This window comes from Anolis sagrei, chromosome 6 (assembly GCF_037176765.1).
Source record: "Anolis sagrei isolate rAnoSag1 chromosome 6, rAnoSag1.mat, whole genome shotgun sequence".
Taxonomy (NCBI): Eukaryota; Metazoa; Chordata; class Lepidosauria; order Squamata; family Dactyloidae; genus Anolis; species Anolis sagrei.
Window position 1 is genome coordinate 11,445,400 of NC_090026.1, and position 26,983 is coordinate 11,472,382.

At 42.7% G+C, this 26,983-nt stretch overlaps 1 protein-coding gene across 1 annotated transcript in view; it reads right to left on the bottom strand.

Moving 5' to 3' along the window:
* LOC132777680 (vigilin-like) overlaps window positions 1-26,419 on the bottom strand; it is a 70,602-nt gene extending 44,183 nt beyond the window's left edge. The window contains exon 1 of the mRNA XM_060780090.2: window positions 26,231-26,419. The gene's annotated coding sequence lies outside the window, so the exon portion shown is untranslated. The remainder of the gene's footprint in view (window positions 1-26,230) is intronic.
* Window positions 26,420-26,983: the final 564 nt, after the last annotated feature.

Here is a 26,983-nt window from a genome sequence, read left to right on the forward strand (position 1 = left end):
AATTTCTGAGTGTTTTGGAATTCCGGATAAGGCATGCTCAACCCATGTGTAACTGGGATTATGAGCCTCTTGCAGGCAAAGAGTAATGCACACCCAAGCACTCTCTTGGATGTACCGCTTCTGTACAGACGGCACTCGTATGAGCTGCGTTCCCCCCTCCTTGCAGAAAGACGGATCCCCATTCACCAACGGGCAGGCCACCCGCTGAAGGGGAGGTCGCGTGGCCCACTGCTCCCAACCCCCACAAAGCACACGCAAGATAAGGCCTAAGCCGCACAGAGCCAGCCTATGGCGAGGATTTGAGAGAAATCCTCTTAACGGAACCAGGAAGGAAAGGAAGAGCGCTCAACTTGCCACGGACGGTCACCTTTGCGTCAGAGCCACATCCAACAGGCAAAGGTTGCTGCTGTAAAAAAAGAGAAAGAAATAACCCTCCAGCCACCTCCCAGTATATACCAATCAAATTCTGGATCATACATTACTTAAAAACAGTATATGACCTTTAATTAACTTTTTTGGGGAACGGAAATTGGAGATGTTTAAAAGTACAGGTTGAGTATCTCTTATCCAAAAGGCCTGAGATGAGAACGGCTTTGGATTTGTCATTTTTTTTTTAAGAGAGAGACTTGTATTTGAATATATGTAGATAATGGGAGACGGGACCCACGTCTAAACACAATATTCATTCATGTTTCATAAAGGAATCTGACGGTAATTCCACACAATATTTTTATTCTTTTGGGGCATGAGACTTTGTGTACATTGAACCATCAGAAAGCAAACATGTCACTTTCTCAGCCACTCACGTGGACAATTATAGATTTGGGGTTATTCTGCAATCCCATATAAGACATGAGGAGTAAAAAAAAGAAACAAATGCAGAATCATGGACTGACAGCTCTCTCTCTCTCTCTCTCTCTCTTTTAGATAAGCAAGATATTGCAGGGAGGGGCAGTGATTCACATAAGGTGTGGGTCTAGTTTATAAGAGGGCAGTGTTTACTCCAAGTTTAATGGGATAAGAAGTTGGCTGGACTCCAGAGGATTTGGAGTCTAACAAATCCAGAACACATCATGTTAGGAGGCATTAGAGTAGATGATACAAGGCTGGATGAATGAATAGTCTGGGTATGGATTTTAATTCCGTGGCCATGCTGGCTGAGGAAGGGGAGAGTTCTGAGAGTGGCCTTCCAAAAAAGTAACTGTCACAAGCTCCGTGAAGGTGACCTAAAGCAATTGCTCATTCCAGCAGTAAATAGGGTCAGACATGCCTTGCTTTAATAGCTGAAAGGAAGCAGTTGTGAAGCAGTGCTAGTCCCAGGTGATTAACCAGCCAGGAAAGAAAGTTAATGTCAATATGAACAAATATGGTTGCTAGAGTGAAAGTAGGAGATGATTTCTAGAAGATGTAGTTTTACAGTGTCTAGCTTTCTCTGTCAAAGAGTGCTAGTGTCTCACAACTTTCATTATTCCACAGCACTGAGCCATAGCAATTAAAATGGCATCAAACTACATTAATTCTACAGTACAGATTTAATTTGGAAAAGGAAAACTATCTCCCTTCCTGGGACATACAAGTCACAAATTCAAGGTGGAGATGAGACTTTGCAGCCTTCGGGTTTGCCTTCCTGCCCAAGCGATAGAGTTCTAACCTCCGCACTGTCATTTCGTGGGAGAAAACATTGAATTTCAGTTGTGGTCCTGCTGTGCAGCGTTTCCCTCAACTCCTGCTGCACTGACCGAGTTGCAACCTCATCTCCTTGATGCAATCCGACAGTACAGGAGCCTCTGGCCATCAATAAATAAAGAAGAGAGAGAGAGTCGAGCACTAAAAACACAACTGAGGAAGAAACAGCAACTATTTCTTACTTGTAGGGGTTAGAGGGGGAACTGACAAACTTTGAGAGCCTGTCCTTCCAAAACAGAAGGGTTGACATCTTTAAGAGAACCATGAGCAAGTAATTGATATAGGGTTGTAGTCCTCAAGGTATGATGGAGAGTCAGAGAATCCACCAAAAATTGAGTAAATTCGATTTAAAGGCCAATTTTCATTCTTCAAAAGTACTCAGAGCACCATCTCATTGAAGCCAAGGTTGCAAATGCCTCCAAGAGTCAACTTATAGCAAGGTCGCCAGCTTGAAATTGAAGCTTTATGATAACTTGAAATGACCCATGGGATAACAATGTCACTTTCCAAAAGGACACCTCTTGTAGCAAAGCTTGCGGGAAAGCACAGTAGCATGATTGCTGGAACGGCCGACAGGGAACTCTGGCGTAGGCTGGTCCATGAGGTCACGAAGAGTCGGAGACGACTGAACGAATGAACAACAACATGTTGGGAGATCCAGGCTCAAGTCTCCACTTGGCGGGTGACCCTCACTCAGCCTGTCCCATGTTGTTGTGAGTATAATGTTGAGCGGAGGAAACTCATGAACATCATTTAGAACTCACTGGATGAAGGGTGGGGAAAGTATGTAACTAGTAGAAAATAAATTAATGCTTGAATGGGGTGTTTGGAGTAAAATCATGCATCCCAAAGTAATATAGTCGCTTGTGGTGTGAGAGAATTAGCTGTCTGCAAGGACATTGCCCAGGGGACGCATAGATGTTTTAACATCCTGTAGGAGGCTTCCCTCACGTCACCACATGAGAAGCTGGAACCTGTTCCCCAGATTCAAACTACTGGCCTTTCGGTCAGCAGTCCTGCCAGCACAAGGGTTGCGCCACTGGGGGCTCCGTGTAGCTATGGCATAACATGTTGTGCTCAAGTCATATGGCAAGTCTAAATGAACCTACAATGGGATGTTCTGGGGCTGAGAGTGTGCGACTCACCCAAGGTCACCCAATGGGCTCCTATAGCCAAGTGGAGAATTGAACCCTGGTCTCCAAAGTCATAGCCTAAGGCTCAAAGCACAATACCACACTGGCTATCTAACATACAAACACTCACTATTCATAGGGATTCTCTGTAAGTGTTAAGAGTGCAGCTTTCACGCCAAGTTGCAAATCATGCATTTTATAATGCCAAAACAGCAGAATAAAAATTTGATCCAGCTTGACTGTTGCATGTAACTCAGATTTCCACAACAGGTCTATTCTTGTTGCGCTGCAAAAAAAAAAAAAAAAAAACCCAAAAAAAACACACCCCATAATTTTCTGTAGCTTCATGTCCTCTGGAAATTTCACATCACTGCTCATGGAAAGAGCTGGGTTGCACCATATATTCACAAGATGAATATTAAGCCATCTGCCACCCACCTCTGGTCCAAGTCCCACATCAGCTTCTGCGATCCTTTCTCAACTGCCCTGGCGCCCCCTCTGCCAAAGGTGCACATCCCATTTGCTTTCACAAGTCGTAAAGTGCTCCAACACTCCCCACATGGCCAACAATGGAGAAGAGCCATAGAAAGCCCTTGAAATAAGCTGGGCCACTCTGACTCCAGTTTGATTGTCTGGTGACTTGGCTCTAGAGTTTGCATGGCATCCAAAGTAGCACAACTTAATTCACTTGGCACTCTCCCGATTTCTCCAGCCATCATGTATCTGGCTGGCACCACAACCCAAAGCTGTGTAAACACCAGGAGGCCAACAAGAAATTTGGGGGCCAAGTTGACCTTACTAGCCATAGAACAGAAAGGATCTTGGCTAAGGAAGCAATATTTCCTTTTTAGCTCTGGAAAGGCTCGCCAACCATGGCTGTGTTCACTGCGGCATACAGAAAGTGAGCATGTGGGTTTGTTTTCATTTTGCCATGTAAATAGCCATGTGGCTGGACAGCTGAAGACTGCTATGGGCCATTGTTACAATCAGATTGGTTTCTACTGGTATTTCTCCTCAGCCTTTTGTCAAATTAATACTTTATGTAAACCAAGAATGGGAAATGTATGTTTTTTTCAAGAACTGGGAGTAAATAGCATTTGTTGATGTTGACTGGGGCAAATAGGAACTGCAGTCAAAAATCTGGAGGGATGCACACCTTATAGTCTAATCGGATTTTATCCCTTCAACTTTTAGGAACACGGATGATGTGCAGGTCATTGAGAAATGTAGCTGTTGCTGCTTTTCCAATCAGTAAAACATTCCACAGACTGTCATTCTCTAGAAATCCACTTTGGAGATCTTTAAACAGTGGCTGAATGGGCATTTTTCAGGAATGCTTTAGCTGTAGACTTCTGCATGGCCAGGTTTGGACTGATGGTCATTGTGATCCTTTCCAATTCTGAGACAATGGTCTTCTAATTTGTATCATGACACTACCACATTCTAGTTATTCTCCTTGAAGGCTGATGATTAAAATTTGCCTTTCCATTTGGAAAGAAAACCAATGCTCAGACCCTGGAAGGTGCTCAGTCAGGTTTAACACAGAGTTTTTAGAGTAATTCTGGGGCAAGATACCCATCCATTTAAATCTAAGGTGATGGTTGAGCATATAAACACATATATTGATATATATATAGTTATATTGATCTATTTTTTTTCTTTTTCGTATCAGGGGCGACTTGAGAAACCGCAAGTCATTTCTGGTGTGAGAGAATTAGCTGTCTACAAGGACATTGCCCAGGGGACGCTTGGATGTTTTATCATCCTTGTGTGAGGCTTCTCTCATGCCCCAGCAAGGGGAGCTGGAGCTGACAGATGGAGCTCATCCACACTCTCCTACTGTGTCACTAACAATAACATTTGAAACAGCAGACACCCTTTTCATAAAACATTAACTTTTGCAATTGAAATAAACTGGAAGACTTAATAAGCAGCAAACAGATCTCCTGCCCTGGTTAAGAGAACAGTTTGCTACATCACAGAGTGGGCATCAAGGGCAGCTCTGCTGAGCCAAATGACATTTTGCCTGGTACTACTATCATTCTCCCTGGGGTCCCTAAAACTCAAACAAACTTGGGGAAGAAACACACCTGGTCACAGATTGGACAAGTCCTGAACAAGGACCAGTTCCACTGTTAGGAAAACAAGTCTCCCCATAACTGTCCTTGGGAAATTTCCTCCATCCTGTCATTGTTTACATGGTTCTCTCCAATAATGTCACACAACCTAGCTTCAGTTTTTGCTGATCTGACTGGAAAAGGTACTTGTTTATTGGCAAGGGGTTAAGGAGAAAAGGGGGCAAGGAACATACAAGACCTATAGACTTCTGAAATGGGCTGAAGACTTCCCATGCAGGACAATGTCAAAGCCTACATCCCATTAAGTCCCTATCAGAACAAGTTTAAGATTACTGTACTTAAGCACTGACTGTGAAGGTAAAGGTTCCCCCTTGATGTCAATGTCCAACTCTGGGAGGTGGTGCTCATCTCCATTTCTAAGCCAAAGAGCCAGTGTTGCCGATTTAGGCTGAAAAATGCGGTATAAAAATAAAGCAAATAAATAAATAAATAAATATAGAAACCTTCTAGGTCATACAGCCAGCAGGACTTCATAAATCACGGTTACTTTCTTGCTGGAGCGGTACCTATTGATCTACTCACATTTCCATATTTTCGAACTGCAAGGTTGGCAGAAGCTGGGACTAACAGCAGGAGCTCACCCCACTCCCCAGATTCGAACCACTGACTTTTCGGTCAGCAAGTTCAGCAGCTCAGTGGTTTAACTTGCTGCATACTGACTGTACATGCACGCTATTAATTGCACCATTACATTTTTATCTCTATCTTGGAGCATAAAGGATGCCCAAGGGACTCCCATAGCCAAACAACAGCCATCCCCAAGGCTTGCTTAAATAGGAATAGATTGTGCAAAATATTATCTCACATTTTAAGTATGTGTCCGTGCATAGAATACTTTTGGTGCCAAGGCATGGAGAGGAGATATAACATTTTATGAAAATTGGAAGCCATGGAAGAGGGAGGCATTTTTTTTCTTTTTTTCACAGGAAAAAAAAGGATTCCCTCTCTCACCTATCCTAAAAACTGAAACAAAACAGCTTTAATACATAGAAAGTGATTTTGTTATTTTAGAAACATAAAATGCCCCTGGCTTGGTGTAAATCTTTTGTACTCGATTTATCAAAGCTATAGTTAATTCAGAAAATAATTACAAAATGAATTTACTTTTTAAAAGAAAGAAACCACATCCCAGACCGGTTGGCGTTAAGCAATTAAGTAAGCAAAAGGTTCAACAAAGAAGGAAGAAATGCATCCATAGGCTGTCGAATATAAAACCTCTTTAACCAATGCTCAACGGATGAAACTTTCCTGAATACCTCTGTGAACCAGGAAGAAGAAAAAAACAAACATAGAAACTTCCAATATAAGTTAATGAGATCCCATGACATTTGCCCTAAAGTTAGAACACAATCAACACAGGGATCTCCACCCTGAAGACAAGCGAGAGTTCAAAATACAGGGACTGCTTCGTACTTTGAGAGACATTAACCACAATTTTGGCTTTTGGAGGGAGAGAGAAATTATGGACAAGATGGGCTGTCAGCTCATTGTGTTATAAAGCCTTCAAATTCTGGACAGAGCCAACTTGTAGTCAGTATAGAGAAAAGCTGATTTTTCTTTGCTGAGTATTGTATCCCGATATATCTTCAAGCGAGCCTAGACAGTAGGCAAGAGATATCAGTAGATTGGAGATATCCATGACAAATCCCAAACAGTGAGGTTCATACCTTAGCAGTGATGGATCCATAGCTTGCCATCCCAAGACTCTGAGTCAATGACTGCAAATTATAGATCTAGTTCTGTGCAGGTATGAACCTCACTGTTTGGATCTTGTGACCAGGAAAAGTTTCCAGAGGAGACCCTAATGTTGTGAAATGTATGAATTCTGGAAGGGCTTATCAACCTGTCGCTCTCCAGCTATCATAGAATCATAGAGTTAGAAGATACCTTGTGGGCCATCCAGTCCAACCCTCTGCCAAGAAACAGGAAAATCGCATGTTCAAAGCATCCCCGACAGATGTTGGACTACAACTCCCATCGCACTTGCTGCCAACAATAGAAAATCATTGATCCTTAAATCTGGAAGGTCTCAATTATAGCACTCCCGTGGGATGTCCATCCAAATTCTACTTAAAAACCTCTAAAAGGCAGTCAACCCATTCTACTCTCAATCTCTTACAGTTAGAAGTTATTCCTAGGTGGAATCAAACTGAAAATGACATTCTGGAAGTTAGGATAAGTGTTCAAAGTGTGACTCTAATTATACAACTGGGTGAAAAATCCTGTCTTGCTCTCAAGAACTAGTCATATCTTTGCCACTTTATGTTGTGGTTATGTTGGGTTTTCTTTAAGATAGGGAGCCAGAGGGCATTGATAGAACAACTGAGGGAAGGAGACAAACAAATGGTCAAGAACACACATACACATATATGTAATGAATACAAATCAAGCAAGTGATTGCATACTGAAGCTAAAGTACACTATAACCCCTGTAACAGAGATATGTTTCAAGATGCCACCAACATGATAATAATGATAATGATAATAATAAACAACTTTATTTGTACCCCGCCACCATCTCCCCAAAGGGGACTCAGGGCGGCTAACATGGGGCCAAGCCCAAAGACACAACACAACAAAATAAAATATAAAATGCAGGCAACAAAATTTTATCAGAATAAAATACATAAAGTAACAAAATAAAATAAACAAAGGAGATTGACATACATAAAATCAAACACAATGGGCATCTGAAACTGCAGATATTGGCAAACCTTACATTTTTATTATACTTGGGCTGGAAGCATACCACAAAATAGCACTGGACGACCTAGAGAGGTGCACAGAAATTTCTGAAATATTTTTGAAGAGTGAGTAAATGAAACTGAGGGTATCAAGTCCACAGATAAGGGAGTAGAACTGTACAGTGCCAATGATGAAAGCAGTCCATAACCTTACCTTATGCACATCTCACTTTGCCAAAACAGAGAACATTGCTTTCTCCATCCATAATCAGATCTCACCTTTAGATTTCACCTCATTTGTTTTATATAATTGCTCAATGCAGTCCAGTATTCCAAGACATCAATGATAATGGACAGAATAGCTCCTGGGACTCTGGCAAGCAATTTATTCAAACCAACACAATCCTTTGGGTTTCCATGTATACTTAGGGGACAGAAAGACACAATCTCGCACAAATTGTTCTTCTACTTTCTCGTATGGAAAGAGAACAAGATGGATGGCTGAACTGGTTTGGAAGCATCACGAATCCTCAAGCTGTTTAATTGCACACAAAAAGGAGCAAGGCAGAGAATCACACAAAACACAAGCTATACAACGGAGGAATATGAGGGTCATTAGCTATTGTTTAGACATCCCTGCAGGAAACATTTGTCTACCATACAGTTTCCTGTACAATAGACTCTTCATTTTTGTGTCCAGGACCAACACACAAGAGAAAAAAAACCCGCAAATTAAAAAAGCTATTTTTACTGGGGAGAACAACTCCGTAGGAAACTCTAGATCAGGGGTTGTCAAACTTTTTCAGCCGCAGAGCCCTTTTTGAAACAAAAGTTTCTCATGGAGCCCCAATAAATGTTTACATACTATATTATATATAACTAGCTGTCCCCTGCCACGTGTTGCTGTGGCCCAGTCTGGTGACCTGGAAAATAAAGTAATGGTTTCTAATATATGTAATTCCTTTATGCTTGTAGGTAAACAGTATTCCTTGTTGTTTCTGTGTCAATGTTGATGTGGAGATTGTCTGGTTTGCCTACTCTGGAACATGCGACATATAATTGTCCTTCTTTAGGGGTCTCTTTCAAATCCATGATACTATATCTCTCTCTGTGTGTGAATCATATATATCTATTTATATCTATGACTGGATGGCTCTGTCAGGAGGGCTTTGATTACGTTTTCTTGCCCTGGTGAAGGGAATTGGACTGCATGGCCTTAAGTATGCGGGTTCTGTGTGGGAAGTTTGCCCCAATTCTGTCGTTGGTGGGGTTCAGCATGCTCTTTGGTTGTAGGTGAACTATAAATCCCAGAAACTACAACTCCCAAATGTCAGGGTCTATTTCCCCAAAACTCCACCAGTATTCACATTTGGGCAAATTGAGGATTCGTGCCAAGTTTTGTCCAGATCCATCATTGTTTGAGTCCAAAGTGCTCTCTGGATGTAGGTGAACTACAACTCCCTAACTCAAGGTCAATGCCCACCAAACCCTTACAGTATTTTCTCTTGGTCATGAGAGTTGTGTGTCCCAAGATTGGTTCAATTCCATCATTGGTGGAGTTCAGAATGCTCTTTGATTGTAGGTGTACTATAAATCCCAGCAACTACAACTCCCAAATGACAAAATCAATTTTTGGGTGAAGGACATACATTGGGTTGTTAGGTGTCTTGTGTCCAAATTTGGTGTCAATTCGTCCAATGGTTTTTGAGTTCTGTTAATTCCACAAACAAACTTCACATTTTTATTTATATAGATGTATATATATCAGGCACAGGCAAACTTTTTGATGCAAAACACCCCCAACAGATAGATGGCCATCCAGCCTTTGTAATAATAATAATAATAGTAATAGTAATAATAGCAGAAACCCTAGAAGCCACCCAGTCCAACCCCCTTATGCCATGCAGAAAAAGTACAATCAAAACACCTCCACTAGATGGCCATCCAGCATTTGTTGTAAGAAGAAGAGTAGTAGTAGTAGTAGAAATAGGAGCAACCCAGGAGCTATCTAATCCAACCCCCTTCTGCCATGCAGGAAAAGCACAATTAAAGCACCCTCTAAGTCAGTGGTTCTCAACTTGGGGTCCCCAGATGTTTTTAGCCTTCAACTCCCAGAAATCCTAACAGCTGGTAAACTGGCTGGGATTTCTGGGAGTTGTAGGCCAAAAACATCTGGGGACCCCAGGTTGAGAACCACTGCTCTAAGTGGTGGGAGGGAAATGGGGTTTTGGAAGCAAAGAGGGTTAAGGGAAAATGCTCTGAGCAGCAAGGGAGGAAAAACGGCTTTAGAGGATAAGGGAGGTGAGGAAAAAAAGCTTTTGGCAGCAAGGGGGTAGGGAAAGGGGAGTAGGAAAAAGGAGGGAAAGCTTGGAGGTGGAGGATGAGGATGATGAGGGAACTGCAGAGCCCTTCAATATGTTTTGCGGAGACCCAAAGGGCTCTGTGGAGCACACTTTGAGAACCGCTACTCTAGATCATCCAGCTCCGGAAGTTGACCAGACTCATACTGGAGGACTTAGAGATTCCCAGAGAAGCAGAAGCTGACTATAGAATTGTACTGGACAACCTAGAGAGAACATATTAATCAAATCTGTAAATGAGGAGTGACAATGTACATGCCAGAAAATGTGGAGCTATGCAGCCTGAGACCTTATGGAGCTCAAAGGGGAAATGGAGACTATCTTCAAGAGCCACTGAGCAAGGAGAATATTGGAGTGATAGGTGGGATCCAGTCCACATTTCCTTCCTGAAAATGAAACCCACCAATGGTTTTGGACTGCAGTTCACTCAACTCATTATGATGACAAATGATGACGGTTTGGTGGAACCAAAGCCCAAAATCTCTAGAAAATACTGTCATAAGGAGTCTCATAAGATCAAACAGGGGAGGGTTTCAAAATGTGCTATTGGGCAGCAAACCTGAGATCATCCATGACGAAAATACATGCACTGAATGGAATATTGAAATGAACTCACTCAGAAGACAGTGATGCTATGAAGAACCGCAATGCCGATGCACAGAACAGTTGTACCATTATCTGCCAAGTCAACTAGGCAAGTGGAGTTGAGTGAGAAACAATGCATGAGTGAGAAAAACAAGCCACGGGGTCATTGTCCTGCTACAGGTTGTTGGGATGGCAAATTATTCCCCCCTCCCCTTTTGCCTAGTAGTCTATTGCAAGATACCTGACCAGGGATGCAGACCTTCCTCAGAGTTGCTAGGCAACCGCACACATGCCACATCACCTCAGCCACCACTAAAAGAAGAGACACACAGAAAACAGGTACGGATTGTGTATCCCAGATTTGAAATGAATTGGACCAGAAGTGTTTTGGATTTCAGATTTTTTTCCAGGTTTCGGAATATCTCTATTTACATGTAGTACATGAGATATCTTGGAGATGGGAGCCATGCCTAAACGCAAAATTAATTTACACCTTTTACACATTATTATAACATTTGTAATAATTTTGTGTATGAAACAAAGTTTGCGCAGACTGAACCACCAGAAAGAAAAAGGTGTCATCTCGGCCAAAATACTCCAAAACATAAGATTATGGATATCGTTAGATGGGGAATATTTTGTAATTCCAGATAAAGGATGCTCAACCTGTATAGATAGGAGCTCCTGGTGGCGTAGTGGGTTAAACCCCTGTGCTGGCAGGACTGAAGACCGAAAGGTCTTCTGTCCTGGGGAGAGGCGGATGAGTTCCCTCTATCAGCTCCAGGTCCTCATGTGGGGACATGAGAGAAGCCTCCCACAAGGATGATAAAACATCAAAATCAACCGGGCGTCCCCTGGGCAACGTCCTTGCAGACGGCCAATCCTCTCACAACAGGATGCTCCTGACACGACAAAAAAAAAAACTTGTATAGATGACAATACACAGCCTACTTGCAACACAGAACTCTTTGGCAACAAGCCTTTGCCTATAGCTGGATCTGACCAGAGATCCCAAATTGGTCTGAAGGGTCTTGTTAAGGCTCAAACAAAAACAGAAAGGGAAGCTGTCCTAATGTAAAGACAGATTCATATGTTCACTTTCTCCTTTCTACTGCCATTATATTCACTGTTGCAAAAGCCAAGATGTGGAGAACACTGAAATTTCTCTGACAAGGAATGAAGGTTAAAGGAAAAGACATAGGCAACACATTTCTCTTAAGACGTTTGGGCCAATAGCCCTTTTACAGCCATGATAAGAGAGTAGTAGGAAAAGGAGCTGAAAGTAAGACATCAGAGCAATCCCCAAATTAATTCAAGTCAGTTATGTGACCACAATCAGAATACACATTCACTTGGGTTTGGAACACAGGAACCCTATGAAAGTGGAAAACTCATAAATAAATAAATAAAAACCAACCAAAAAAAAACCCAAAACATTTTTGTTTAACCTGAGATAACACTTATTTAACACCTACCTTTAAAGCTCTAGAGCAGTGGTTCTCAACCTGGGGTCCTCAGATGTTTTTGGCCTTCAACTCCCAGAAATCCTAACAGCTGGTAAACTGGCTGGGAATTCTGAGAGTTGTAGGCCAAAAACATCTGGGGACCCCAGGTTGAGAACCACTGCTCTAGACGGTTCAGGTCCAGGCTATTTGGCTGACCGAATCCCCTTGTAAGAACCTGCCCCGGCCCTGAGATCTTCAGGAAAGATCCCACCTCAATCTCAAGCTCAATTGGTGGGAATGAGAGATGGCTGCTCCTTGACTTTGGCACTCCATGCCCAGGGAAGCCAAAATAGCCCTCTCCCTGCTGTCCTTCAGGTGGCAGGTTAAAACCTTTTTATTCAGGCAGGCTTTTAAAGAAGGAGGTTTTTAAGATCGCCAGGGACTGCTCTGATTTTATATGCTTTAATGATGTTCAACACTGTTTTAATACTTGTATTTGTATATTTAAAGTTGTATTGCAATGCTTTTGTTTTGAGCCGCATCGAGTCTTCGTATCCAGGAATGTCTTAAGTCCTTCAGTATGGTTCTATTCTCAACCTTTGCCAAAGAAATTGGAGAACCTAAAATACCTAGAGAAGTATTATCTCTAGGAATTTTTACATCCTTCAGCACAACTTGATGGTCCAGGGACAGCGCGGATGAGCTCCCTCTGTCAGCTCCAGCTCCTCATGTGGGGGCATGAGAAAAGCCTCCCACAAGGATGCTAAAACGTTAAAACATCCAAGCATCCCCCTGGGCAATGTCCTTGCAGATGACAATTCTCACACACCAGAAGCGACTTGCAGTTTCTCAAGTCGCTCCTGATATGAAAAAAAACCTCGATGGTTAACTTTTAGAGGAAGTTGCTGATATGTAAAACCTCCAGATTCGGAAGCAGTATTTCTATGAACTGCAACTGTGGAGAATGAATGGCAAGAGTTGCCTTTTACCTATGAAGCATTGCTTCTGAACATTGTAGATATGTAGTCAACCAAATTAGGGAGTAGTGGTTCAAGCACTGGAGTATGACTCTGGACACGGTGCTTCAATTACCCATTCGACCATGGAAATCAACTGAGTGAGCCTGGGCAAGACACATTCTTTAACCTCCAGAAAAACCCATGTTATGGTCACCATAAGTTGGAAATGATATGATGGCACACAAGTCAACAGAATTCTGGATAAGGCAGACCTTTGGTTTGAACCTGTAAAGAATTGGAATGGAAGCAAACCGAAGACTTAAGTGATGGCTAAGCTTGGCCTCAAGGGTTCAACCGTAGTCTATGTCTGCTTCAGACACTATCAAGAAGCAATAGCTGAGGCCAGTTTTAAGAACAAAGGAACAAAACTCCAATATTGTTTTCCAGAATCACTCCTTGTGGTAGTTCCCTCAGGCTTCTCAAGAGCCTTGCAACTTCAAGTGTATTTAATTGGACTCCACTAAGAGGTCTCAGAGGACCACGCAGGTGCTGGTGCTAAAAGCAGCTCTTATTTTCAAAAGCAAAAGGGGGGAGTGTTTCCCTATCTGAATCAAAATAGAGACAACATGCAGCCAAAAGAACCAGGAACAGAGTGTAATACTTTATTGTAGACAATTACAATGGACACCCTGAAGACATGGAGAGACCCTCAAACTATGTGTCCCTGATGGTAAACATGTGGCCACAGGCCTCACTTTCCTCTCCCAAATATAAAAGAGTCAATATTGAATTCTGCATATTTCTACATCCTTCATTGTGATTCTATGGCCAATTTTGATAGGAAGCTGACAACAGAAACACACTGGAAGACCTACAAATGCCTAGAAGAGTTCTCTCTAGAACCTCCAGCATGACTTCATGGTCAACCTCAGATGATAGTTGACCACAGTTGCACTGGAGGACTCAGAAATTCCTAGATAATAATAAAAATTAAATTCACAGAAGCAAAACCTACAAACATGGAAGGCCAACTGTGCATGCACCAGTTGGCTGCCAGAACCTCCTGAATGGATGCCCAGATGACGTAAGTGCTTCACCCCTGAAAGTACACTGTCACTTGCATTACTACCTTCTCTACCCTGCTACTATAAATTTAATATTCTCAACAAGTGTAATTTGGTGACACATCTCCCACCCACAGCCTATTCCCACTAAATCAGGTGAGAGCGTCTCCTGAGGAATCATGTCATATAAAATAGTATTTTACACAACCTTTTACCAAATGAAGAGTTGTTTGATATTTTTCCCCACTTCAATGCTCCGCAACGGCTCTACATCAAGACAGGTGTATTGGGAGGCCAAAAGTAGCCAAACGACAGGAAAGAAGACATCATAAACCAGCAGGGACTGAGGGACAAAGCAACCATTCATAGTATCAGATATTTCTGTGTGTCTGACAAATTCCAAGTTATATTAGATTTTAGATACAACTTCCAAAAAGTCTGGTCGCACAGATGGCCACTTTATGATACTAAAGCTCTGCCAACCTTGGCAGGAGTTTATGGCATGCCTGGAGAACAGCCAGAAGGCAAGGAGGCCTAGCTCCCATCTAGACCAGCAGTGAGAAAAATCCAGTTTCTTGCAAAATATATCGAAGAGAACAATGGGTGCATTTGGTGGGAACTGTAGAAATGTTCTTATGGTACACTGGAGAAACACTACGGTTCTTCAAAGCTTATCACAAGGTCTTCAATGAAGCAGAATTACTCTTTGGGAGTACAACTCCCAGAAATTCCCAATCAGTACAGCCATGCTGATTGAGGAGATGGACTACTACTAACATCAACTAGTAATACAGGCAGTCCCTGAGTTACAAATATCTGACTTACAAATGACTCATAGTTAAGAACAGTGGTGAGACAACAGGAAGTGAGAGAAATCTACTCATCAGAAGAGAAAATCACTCCTGAAAAAGTTATCATTGGGAAAAGGTGTCTCCACTGAAGTTTTCTTACCAATCCTTGTTTCCACAAAAGCCAAATTTTTCAAAATCCAATTATCACAGGGACAGAAAGTGAACAGTGACACAGATAGCAAAACACCACAAGGGTGCTAACTCTGCCTTGTGCTATCCAAAACTAATATATGCATATATATTTTGCTGATTACACTTAAAAGTATACATGTTCCAACTTACATACATATTCAACTTAAGATCGAATGTACATAACCTATTTTGTTCATACCTTGGGGACTGCCTGTAGTATTAGCATTATTTCTGCAAACTAAATGAGATGATTGATAATGACTGCATTACCAGTTGTGCCTTGCAACCTGGCAAAGGGTTTGTGAATTTACCAATCATGCTGTAGCATTTATTGAGTTTTCATCCCATTCATTGGGTTTATGAGATCTAGCAAAGAGCCCTAGGGGTCCATACTGCCAATTTTGAAGAGTACTGCTAGAGATAGTTATGCCCTCATGTTTGTGGACCTAACTTGTACTAACTTGCTTATTTCAGAACTCTATGGTAAACTTCTGCCAAACATTGTCTTGGCAAGAGTTGTTCCAGAGGGCTTTCCCATTGCCTTCTTCTGGGGCTAAGACAGCAACTTGCCCAAGTTGACCCAGTGGGTTTGTGTGGCTTAATGAGGATTTGATCCAGTCTCAGGAGTCACAATCCAGCACTCAAATCAGTACCTCAAGCTAGCTCCTCTAGAAGATAGTAACTTATACATATATTTTACATATAGATGTACCACCTTCCTTCTGGAAATCTATGTCCCTACTATGACAGACCATGCAGATCCAGAATAGGTCTTCTCGGTCATTTATGGACCCGCTGCCAAGACTCTACCCTTGGAAGGCAATCATAGTCGGCCCCAAGTGATTGGCTATAATGGTAACACACACACACACATATATATACACATATATGTACACACATAAAGAAACTTATCTGCTACAATAATTTACATTTACATCAACATTTCTACAGGAAAAGAAACATGTGAAAAAACAATATTTTAGGGCATTGTGAAGATTTTACTGTGGTAGGGTACTTCACCAATTCTTTCCGATTTTGCTGTCATCTCCAATTTAATTTTTTATAGACTTGTCTCCACAAATCTTGCAAATACAACTTAAGAACTACAAAATGGACCAGCTGTACAATCACACCCCTTTGCTTCCCTCTAGCAAAACGGTGGAAAGGGCAGTGGTGGCAAGCAAGTTGTTTCTTGGAGCTGCTAGTCTGCCATTACAGATCTTCTCACTGACCGACTGCAATTCTCATCAACTGACCTAAAGCAATTCTCAAGACGTACATCTTGAAATAACTGTACTAAGTCTGGTGTTCACACCCAACAGTAGAACAGCCCTTACTATTTCCAATGAAGATGGGAATTTTTATTTGCTGTTTTCTGTAGAATAAAAAATCCCTATAAAGAAGATATGTAATGTATTAGGGAACAATTCCATTCCTTTTTATGCTGTATTTCTAATTGCAGAGTATTATTCTCTTAGAACTGAATGCAAAAACAACACACATACAACTCTACTAGGGGTGGTACATTCCCACTTTGCTGGTATATTTAAGCAACCAATACCCCACTTCTCTAAATTCCCAGGGGTATTTGAAGCCAATGGGAATTACAGTCAGTCCATCATATCTACCAATTTTCTATGCATGGATTCAACCATCAATGGTTTGAAAATATTCCACCGAAAAAAGCAAATCTTAAATTTTCCATTTCATATAAGAGGCACCATATTACTATGCAATTGTATTTAATGGGACTTGATCATGCATAGAATTTGATATTGCGGGAGGGTCCTGAAGCCAAACTCCAGTAGATACCAATGGCCTATGGAACATCGTACAATACCCCCCCCCCCCCCGCCCCCAATGTTTCCTTCATTTCATTTATATCCCTCATTTTCAATCGTGTGGGACCATGTTCACACCAGTTTAACAGAAGCAGCATAAAATTCAGACAGAAGAGAAAAAACATAATGTAAAAAAAAAATGGGAGGGATAGAAAATGCACAAAAATAAAATGTTGACGGCTGCCTATAAATGCTCAGTGACTTTGCAGTTTGAGAAAAGCATTTTGTGGGGACCGCAGCTTCATAATCTGGAAGTCATTCTCCAATAAGTAATGCTTCCAAGCTATATTAAAGTTTTTCTCTCCCCTTCCCCTCCCTTTGGAATAGAGCAAAGAAGGAGAGGTGGAAACCACTTGAGGGATATTCTCAAATTGGAAGAGACTTGTCAACTTAGTCTAATGGGTGCCTGGAGCCAGCAAGATGGTCCCATGGGGCAAAGCAGTAGAAAAACAACAGAAGAAGAGGTCTGGAAGATTCTCCTGCTTCTCTTGAACTGCAGATTCATGTAGATTTTGGTGAGAATGAGACCAACTACAGTCCTCCAGATATTGACCTCCAGCTCTCACCATGCCTGATGTTGGTTAGAGAAGAGGAGTCTAGAAATCCAAGGCAAGCAAAAGGGCCACCACTGCTGCCCACTTTTATTTCAAATCCTCACTATGTGGCCTGTGGGCCAATTGCAGTTATCTCAATCTGAAAATGCCTTGGAGTTTGTCATGATAGAAAACCAGACAAGTGACACACACTACTGAGATCCTCCACATTTTCAAGCTTAACTTTCATAGATTTAATATGTCCTCCTAGGAATCTCTAGGTCCTTCAGCATGACTCTATGGTTGACATCCACAAGCATACCTATAGATTCCTAGAGAGATCACTTAGGGGGGAAAAGGTGTTTTAATTCATGATTTTTCAGTGTTCACCTTAACTCTCATGAAAGTGGAGGAACTGCCGTATAAAATAAATTCAACAATATAGGCAGGAAAGAATATTAGAATCACCCCCCCCCCCCCCCCACACACACACATGATCCTTCAGCAACAGCAAGAATATTCCTGTGGGTAGCAAAATCAGGCAATACCAACTGGATGCCCCTCCTCTACAAGGGTCTTCCTCCAGATGCACACTAAGAATGGGCAACTTGGAAGTCCCTGAACAGACTCAGAAGTAGAGTTGGCAGATCAAAAGACAACCTGGCAAAATAGCACTACCTAAAAGAATCCTCTACCTTGTGCGATTGTGGATCAGAACAAACAATTCAGCATCTGTATGCTTGCCACAGTGCCCCACTTCATGCACAGAACAACTGTTTAAAGCCACAATGCAGTCCCTGTTGCCTGTTTTTGGTCTTAAATTATTTAGCTACTTGGGCTCCCTTTATTTTCTTATACTTTTTATAAGTTTTATACTTATTTATGCAATGCTTTTGACATGAAATAAAAAAATAAAATAACCCCTCCACATAGCAGTTTTGACTCTTGTGGATATGCTAATGCACATATTTGATTTAAAATGTACTCTCTCAGAATACCTAGGTCAGGGGTCCTCAAACTAAGGCTCGGGCCCGGATACGGCCCTTGGTCAGGGTCAACCTAAGTCTGAAACGCCTTGAAAGCACACAACAACAACAACAACAACAACAACCCTATCTCATCGGCCAAAAGCAGGCCCACACTTCCCATTGAAATACTAATAAGTTTATATTTGTTAAAATTGTTCTTCGTTTTAATTATTGTATTGTTTTTAAGTGGTTTTTGCATTACAAATAAGATATGTGCAGTGTGCATAGGAATTCATTCATGTTTTTTTAAATATATATATATAATATGGCCCTCCAACAGTTTGAGGAACTGTGACCTGGCCCTTTGTTTAAAAAGTTTGAGGATCCCTGACCTAGGTCCTTCTGTGACTCTATGGTCATGTTGCTCCAGTCATACTGGAGGGCCTATAGATTCTAGAATGGTGGTTCTTAACCTGTGAGTCCTCAGATATTTTGGTCTTCAACTCCCAGAAATCCTAACAGCTGGTAAACTGGATGGGATTTCTGGGAGTTATAGGCCAAAACACCTGGGGACCCACAGGCTAAGAACTACTGTTCTAGAAAAACATCTCTCTATGAATCTCTAGCTTCTCCCCAAATGATTGTAGAGAGCTTCCAGCAGAGGTAGGCCACAAAATTTGTTAGAAGATCTAGAAATTCCTAGATAAATGTTCTCTCAGGTTAAAAAGCCTAGCAATTTTCACTTTCCGCTGGGGGTATTCTCTTATCCCCAGCAAATGTGGAAGGATGACTGTACTAGATCATGACAGAAGAAAAACAATGAACGAAACTCTTAAAACAGGTCTGGAGAATCTGTGGATCCCCTTGATGTTGATGCAGTACCAATTGTGTTAGCTCCAGATATGCCACAGGTGAAAGGTGATGGGGTTTGTAGTTCAGCAACATCTGAGACGTAGGCATTTCTCTGTTCTAAAATATATATAACTCCTGGAACTTTCAAATATGGCAGATATAAACAATAGTAAAGGGAGAATTCAGAGTGTTCTTTCCTAGGTACATCTTTTGCCAGATGAGTAAGAAATGAACTGGAAAGATAACAGGGCATGTTTCAGTGCCACATAAGCTTTTCAACCATGTCCTAACAGCCTTCAACAGCTCCAGCCATTTTGCGGGTCCCCTAACACTCAGGTGCATTTCTAGAGCCGGTCTGGATTTTATTTTCCATGTACGTTGGCTTTCACCCCAGAGAATGAGACAACTTACAGCTGCATATAAAATTGAGGAAAGAATTCTAGCAGCAACTAAAAGTGCAGTCAAAAAAGGGAATTGCCCGCTTGGCTCGCCTCAGGTCTTTTTTGCTTTTGCAGATGGCAATCTTGACCTGAATACAAATATACCACAGTAAGCACCACAAAGAGTGGGCTGACGCTTTCCTCAAGTATATGCATGACCTATCACACAATATTTCTCCAGAAGTCGGAGGCTGCTTAATGCAGCATCAGTGGCAGGTAGGATCATCCAGTAGTACCTGATGCCCAATTTAGGATTCCTCTTGGCCCCCAGACCAACCAAGCAATGGTACCTGGGGCTGGCAACAAGCCCACCATCCTTTTCTCTGTGCAACCTCCATTAAACAAAGCTCCTGCAGCTTTCTTGATGGATCCAGGGAGGCTGCTGACCAAAATGCCAGGAGATGCTGAAGGATGAGAAACCACAGAAAGCTTATTCATGCCTCATGCTCCAACTGTGCTGCCAAAATCCTGAACACACCCACAGGGCCTAAATGCTTGATCCCTTCCTCCTTTCCAAGCCAAATGTCTGCAACCATTTTCAAGGAACACCATATAACCAAAAGACTGTTAGAATTCATCCTACCTGAAAATCAACCAATATGTTCCCATCCCTCTTCTCTGTTCCCAATTACATTAAGAAAAATTAGCCATCTGGCAACACTATTTTTCTTGGTACCCAAATCATCTTCCCAACAGCGCTATAACAACCATTTAATTACCTAACGGCACTAGATTCTGTCAGAACCTAAGCAGGGCCAGCCCTGGATGGGAAACTCGGATGAGAAACAACCAACAAATATTAGGAGCTACAGGCTATGAAATTCATAGTCACCACAAGTCAGACATAACTTGAAGGCATATCTTCGTAATCTCTTGCATTATCAAACATGTCTCTCCACAATCCATCCGACACTCCGATATGTATTTTTTTTCTCTGTTGAAACCTCCCCTCAAAACATCCAATACTCAGATATCAGTTACCTTACCCAATCGCACTCTCATCAGTCCTCCAATTACTAGAAATCCTTGGATTAAACTTTTACATCAACAGCCTTATTATGCTTTATTTGGGAGAGGGAGTGCACAGAATTAAGCCGTTTATTTGCTCCCCCAAAGACACACATTAGTCTTCAATTCCCCTTTTAGCTTTTTTTTTTTTTTTGCTCAAGCTACCCATAAATTATCCAAACATGATACTCCAGTCATTATCTTTGGTGAATGCCAATGTTCCCCTTTAGCCTGGCCCAGAAGGCATCTGCTGCCCCAAAATAAGAATTACAGCCCCCCAAATGTTCCTTTAATTACCCTTCTTTGGAAATCACCTGCACACCAGAGAAAACACGCCTCACAATTCTCTGCTAGAAGATTGCATCATTTCCCTTCAACCTCCTCTCTGCTGAAGAACTTATCACGGGGGTCCCTCTGAGACATGACACTTCTTCAATCCTCCATGGTAAAGAGACACCCCAACATCCGCACCCCTTCTCCAAGGCTCCTTTTACACTGCCATATAATCCAGATTATCAAAGCAGACAACTGTTTGGAACAGGATTATATGAGTCTACACTGACATATAATCCAGTTGAAAGCAGATAATTTGTTTTTTACATGGTAGTGTAGGGCCCCATCCACACCGCAGTATAAAATCTGCATTGAACTGGATTATATGGCTATGTGGTCTAAGTTAATCAAGATCAAAGAAGATATTGTGGATTATCTGCATTGACATTCTGGGTTATATGGCTGTGTAGAAGGGCTCTAGAACAGTGGTTCCCAACTTGTGGCCTAATTCCAGAAACCCTAACAGCTGGTAAACTGGCTGGGATCTATGGGAGTTGTAGGCCAGAACACTTGGAGACCCCCAGGGTGAGAACCACTGCTCTAGAAGGTGCCCAGGAAGACCTTCCGACCACCACAGAAGTCCATCTGAAGCTCCATACTTCTTCAGTGTAGAAGAAAGGTTGCCCAGCCTCAATGCCTCTCTCTCTTCTATGAAGAACCTCCTTCTGAAGCTTCAAAACTAACCCTCAATCCTAGACGAAGAAAAAACCCAAGTGTTCCCAATGAAACACTTCTACCACCACTCAGGGCCCTTCCACACAACAGTATAAAATCCCACATTATCTGGATTATATGGCAGTGTGGACTCAGATAACCCACTTCAAAGTAGATATTGTGGATTATCTGCCTTGCTATTCTGGGTTATATGGCTGTGTGGAAGGGCCCTTAGAAGTCTTTCTGAAGACCCACACCTCTTTCATCCTCCGTGGAAGAAAGGTATCCCAACCTCAACAAGCAGCTTCCCATTGTGAACTTCCTGCCACCAAGATAGCCTCTACGAAACTCCACACTTGTTCAATCTTCAATGCCAGAAAGGCACCGCAACATTAATGGCCCTCTCTCTGTGATGAACACCATACTATAATAAGATCTTTCTGAAGCCCTACATCTCTTCAATCCTCCATAACAGATAGAAACCTAACAACAATGATGGAGGTTCTTCTGAATCCCCACACCTCTTCAGTCCTCCATGGAAGAAAGGTACCCAAATGCCAATACCCCCTCCTCAAAACAAACCGCTTATATCATCATTGAAATACTTTTGAAGCGCCACACCTCCATGGTTGAAAATCAGTCCAACATAATAATAATAATAATAATAATAATAATAATAATGGTAATTATTATTTTCGGTTGCTGTGTTTTCCGGGCTGTATGGCTATGTTCCAGAAGCATTCTCTCCTGACATTTTACCCACATCTATGGCAGGCATCCTCGGAGGTTATGAGGTCTGTTGGGGTTTATATATCTGTGGAATGATTTCTAGGGTGGGAAAAGGAACTCCTGTTTGCTTGAGGCAATTGGCCACCTTGACTGGCATTGAATGGCCTTTCAGCTTCAAAGCCTGGCTGCTTCTTGCCTTGCAGAAAACAGGGAATTCCAGGCATGAAGCAACCAGGGCTAGCTAACACCTCCCAACAAAGCATTCCTCTAGACAGGAATCAGCCAGGCTTTGAAGCTGAAAGGCCACTCGGTGTTAATCAAGGTGGCCAATGGCAACATTCACACTTGCCTCCGACAAGAGATCTTTCTCCCACCTTGGGCATTCCACAGATATGTAAACCTCACTTACCTAATTCCTAACAGACCTCACAACCACTGAGGATGCTTACCATAGATGTGTGCGAAACGTCAGGAGAGAATGCTTCTGGAACATGGCCATATTTATTTATTTACTGCATTTGTATACTGCCTTTCTCAGCCAAAGGCAACTCAAGGCTGTTCACAGTCAGCAGTGATTCGATGCCATAACAATTATCATAATACAGTTAGAACAACTATAAAAACAATTCAACATTTAAAATGTAATATAAAAGAAACAATAATGTCTATAAAAGAAAATCCTCTGCGTCTTCTTACTAAAATCATTGTCCTATTGCATTGACAGTCATTCCATATATTAGTTTCCGTCTAATTATGCTCCAGTAGTAAAAGCTTGCTCCAAGAACCAGGTCTTAACCATTTTGCAGAATGTTAGAAGGGAGGGAGCCAGTCTTATATCCCTGGAAAGGGCGTTCCATAGCCAAGGGGCCACCACTGAGAAGGCCCATACAGCCCGGAAAACTGACAGCAACCCCGTGATTCCAGCCATGAAAGCTTTCGACAACACAATAATAATTTTATTTCTTACCTTCCTCTCCCCACATCAAGTAACCTTTCCCATAAAGTATTTTATTTTATTTATTTATTTCATATACTTGTACCCCGCCCTTCTCACCCCCAAGGGAGGACTCAGGGCGGCCTCACAGCAAACACCATTTGGTGCCATCATAAAAATAAGAACAATCAACAAATTCATTGAAACAAAACATTAAATAAACAGTTGTTAAAACACGCCAATTAAAATCCGGGTCAATTCATTGTCACTTCAGAATTGCTTACGTCTTCTTCATACAAGCTGCTGTTCAATGGTCAAATGAAGGTCCCACAGCCAAGTCTTGAGTTTCCTTCTGAAGGACAGGAGGGAGGTGGCCAGTTTGATGTCTTTGGGGAGGGAATTTCACAGACGGGGAGCCACTGCTGAGAAGGCCCTGTCTCTCATCTCCACCAATCGTGTTTGCAATGGCGGTGGAATCGAGAGCAGGGACTCTCCAGATGATCATAAACTTCGTGATGATTCGTAGTAGGAGATACCTTCAGAGATGTAGTCTGGGCCAGAACCGTTAAGAGCTTTAAAGGTTAAAACCAGCACTTTGAACTATGCTTGGAAGCAGATCAACAACCAGTGGAGCTGGCGTAACAGAGTTGTATGCTCTCTGTGCGTCGCTCTGGTGAGCAACCTGGCTGCTGACCATTGGACTAATTGAAGCTTCCAGGCAGTCTTCAAAGGCAGCTCCATGTACAGCGCATTGCAGTAGTCTAATCGGGATGTAACAAGAGCGTGGACCACTGTGGCCAAGTCAGACTTCCCAAAGTACGGGCACAGCTGGTGCACAAGTTTTAATTAAGAATCCCTTACTACTATTGAGATCCTTCTGAGGGCCCTTCCACATAGCAATAGAATATCAAGACAGAAAATCCACAATATCTGCTTTGAGCTGAGTTATCTGAGTCCACACTGCCCCGGCCCAATTTACCTGTCCGAACGCATCTCCCCCTATGAACCATCGCAGAGATTAAGATCCTCCAGGGAGGCCCTACTTTCCGTCCCACCATTGTCACAGGCACAAGGGTTTAACCCACTGCACCACCGGGGGCTCCGCGGGCATGAACTGGTAGGATAACTCCTCCTAAAGACTGCCAGAGATGGGGCATGTCTGATGTCCTTGGGAAGCGAGTTCCAGAGTCTGCGGGACCACCACCGAGAAGGCCCTTTCCCTCGTCCCCACCAATCGCGCCTGCGAAGGAGGTGGGAGCGAGAGCAGGGCCTCTCCAGATGATCGAAGAGATCGTGTGGGTTCGTACACAGAAATGCGGTCACGCAGGTAGGCGGCTCCCAAACTTGTAATATAAAATACATAATCTATATAAATAAAAATGTAATGTTCGTTTGTGGTATTAACAAAACTCAAAAACCAGTGGGCCAATTGACACCAAATTTGGACACAAGACACCTAACAACCCAATGTATGTCCTTCACCCAAAAAAATTGATTTTGTCATTTGGGAGTTGTAGCTGCTGGGATTTATAGTTCACCTACAATCAAAGAGCATTCTGAACCCCACCAACGATGGAATTGAACCAAACTTGGCACAAAGTTCTCCCATGACCAACAGAAAATACTGGAAGTGTTTGGCGGGCAGTGTCCTTTGGTTTTGGAGTTGTAGTTCACCTACATCCAGAGATCACTGTGGACTCAAACAATGCTGGATCTGGACCAAACTCTACACGAATACTCAATATGCCCAAATGTGAACACTGGTGGAGTTTGAGGAAAATAGAACCTTGACATATGGGAGTTGTAGTTGCTGGGATTTATAGTTCACCTACAATCACAGAGCACTCTGAACCCCACCAACGTTAGAATTGGCCCAAACCTCCCACACAGAAAAGCCATGTGGGCCACAGCAACGCGTGGCAGGGGGCGGCTAGTATACTATAAAATACATGTAATATAAAATACACAATTACAATATCATATTATTATTATTAATATTATACTGTATGATGATGCAGTTTTGAAATGTTAATTATCTTTTTTTATATGAAACAATACTGAAGATGAGCCCATTTATTCCCTCCATCCCCATAATATAATTTGAATTATTTTCAGCCTCTTTTATTAACTCTTCAAACCCAGATTGACTTCTGAAATGGGAGCCCTTTCCCCTATATCGGTGTCAAATGGAGAGAGGGCCGAGATTTCCCTTGGAGGGATAATTCGAACTGGCAGAGATGGGGCATGCCTGATGTCCTTGGGAAGTGAGTTCCAGAGTCAGGGGGGCCACCACCAAGAAGGCCCTCTCCCTCGTCCCCACCAATCGTGCCTGCGAAGAAGGTGGGAGCGAGAGCAGGGCCTCTCCAGATGATCAAAGAGATCGTGTGGGTTCATACACAGAAATGTGGTCACGCAGGTAGGCGGGTCGCAAACATGTAACATAAAATACATCATATAATATAAAATACATAATTATAATATCATATTATTAATATTATACTGTATGATGATGCAGTTTTGGAATGTTAATTATTTTTTTTTAAAATGAAACAATACTGAAGATGAGCCCATTTATTCCCTCCATCTCCATAATATAATTTGAATTATTTTCTGCCTCTTTTTATTGACTCTTCAAACCCAGACTGACTTCTGAAATGGAGATTTCCCTTAGAGGGATAATTCCCCACTCCCTCAGCAGGACCACCATGTTGGAGCCTCTTCCATCCTGGGAAGGAGGCCTTCCTCCCAAAAGACCAACGCCAGAAACCCCCATGGCAGGCTCTCCCCCAAAAGGGGGCGCCCCTCTCCCCAGTGGGGCCTTCAGGAGACAAGCAAGCCTTCCTCGCGTAGAGGAGACCCCCGGCCTGCCTTTCCCTGGGCCGGCCTCCTTCCCTCCATCACCTGCGCTGCTGCGGCGGAGGAGGGTCCCACTGCGGGGGTCGCAGCGTGGCGGCTGTCGTGGAGGCCGCCCCAGGGCCCCGAGGAAGGAGGGAAGCCTCTGCCGCTGCGGCTCCTCCACCGGCGGCACTCTGGGCGCTGCGCCTGCTGCAGCCTCCGCCCCCTGCCGCTGCCCGGCGCCGACTGACAAGCCGCGGCTGGGGCACGCCTCTTTTGTATGGCCACGCCCCCTTTGGGCTCCTCCCCTTTTGCTCTAAACTCGACCAATCACCGCCTTCGGGGAAGTCGGAAGGCGGGGATTAGAATGTCCCCGCCTACATTGAGACTCCCTACGCAACCCCCTTAGGCGTTCTACGCATGCGCCAAATAGGAACGCCGCTATTTTCCCTCATATCCCAAAGAGGTGAGGATTGAGTAGATTCCACTTCCGGTACTTTTGGAAAAAAGGCTTGTCGCCATTTGAGTGGCAACAATGAAAATAGAGATTTGGAAGGCTAATGTTTTGTAGCCAAGAGGTGGATGATAAACATATTATCTTATCTCAATCCAAAGATACATATTTAATTAATTATGTCAAAAATTGGGAAGTTCTATTTCCAAATCTGACATCCTTTGAGGAAAAGCCACGCATTGGGAGCCGGAAATAGTAGGGTGAGCTGTGGTTTTCTTTGAACTACATCTCTTGGGCTTCCCTGTGCAGTACAGGTTGAGGAATGAGCATCCCTTCTCTGGAATTCCAAAATTGACCACATGGGA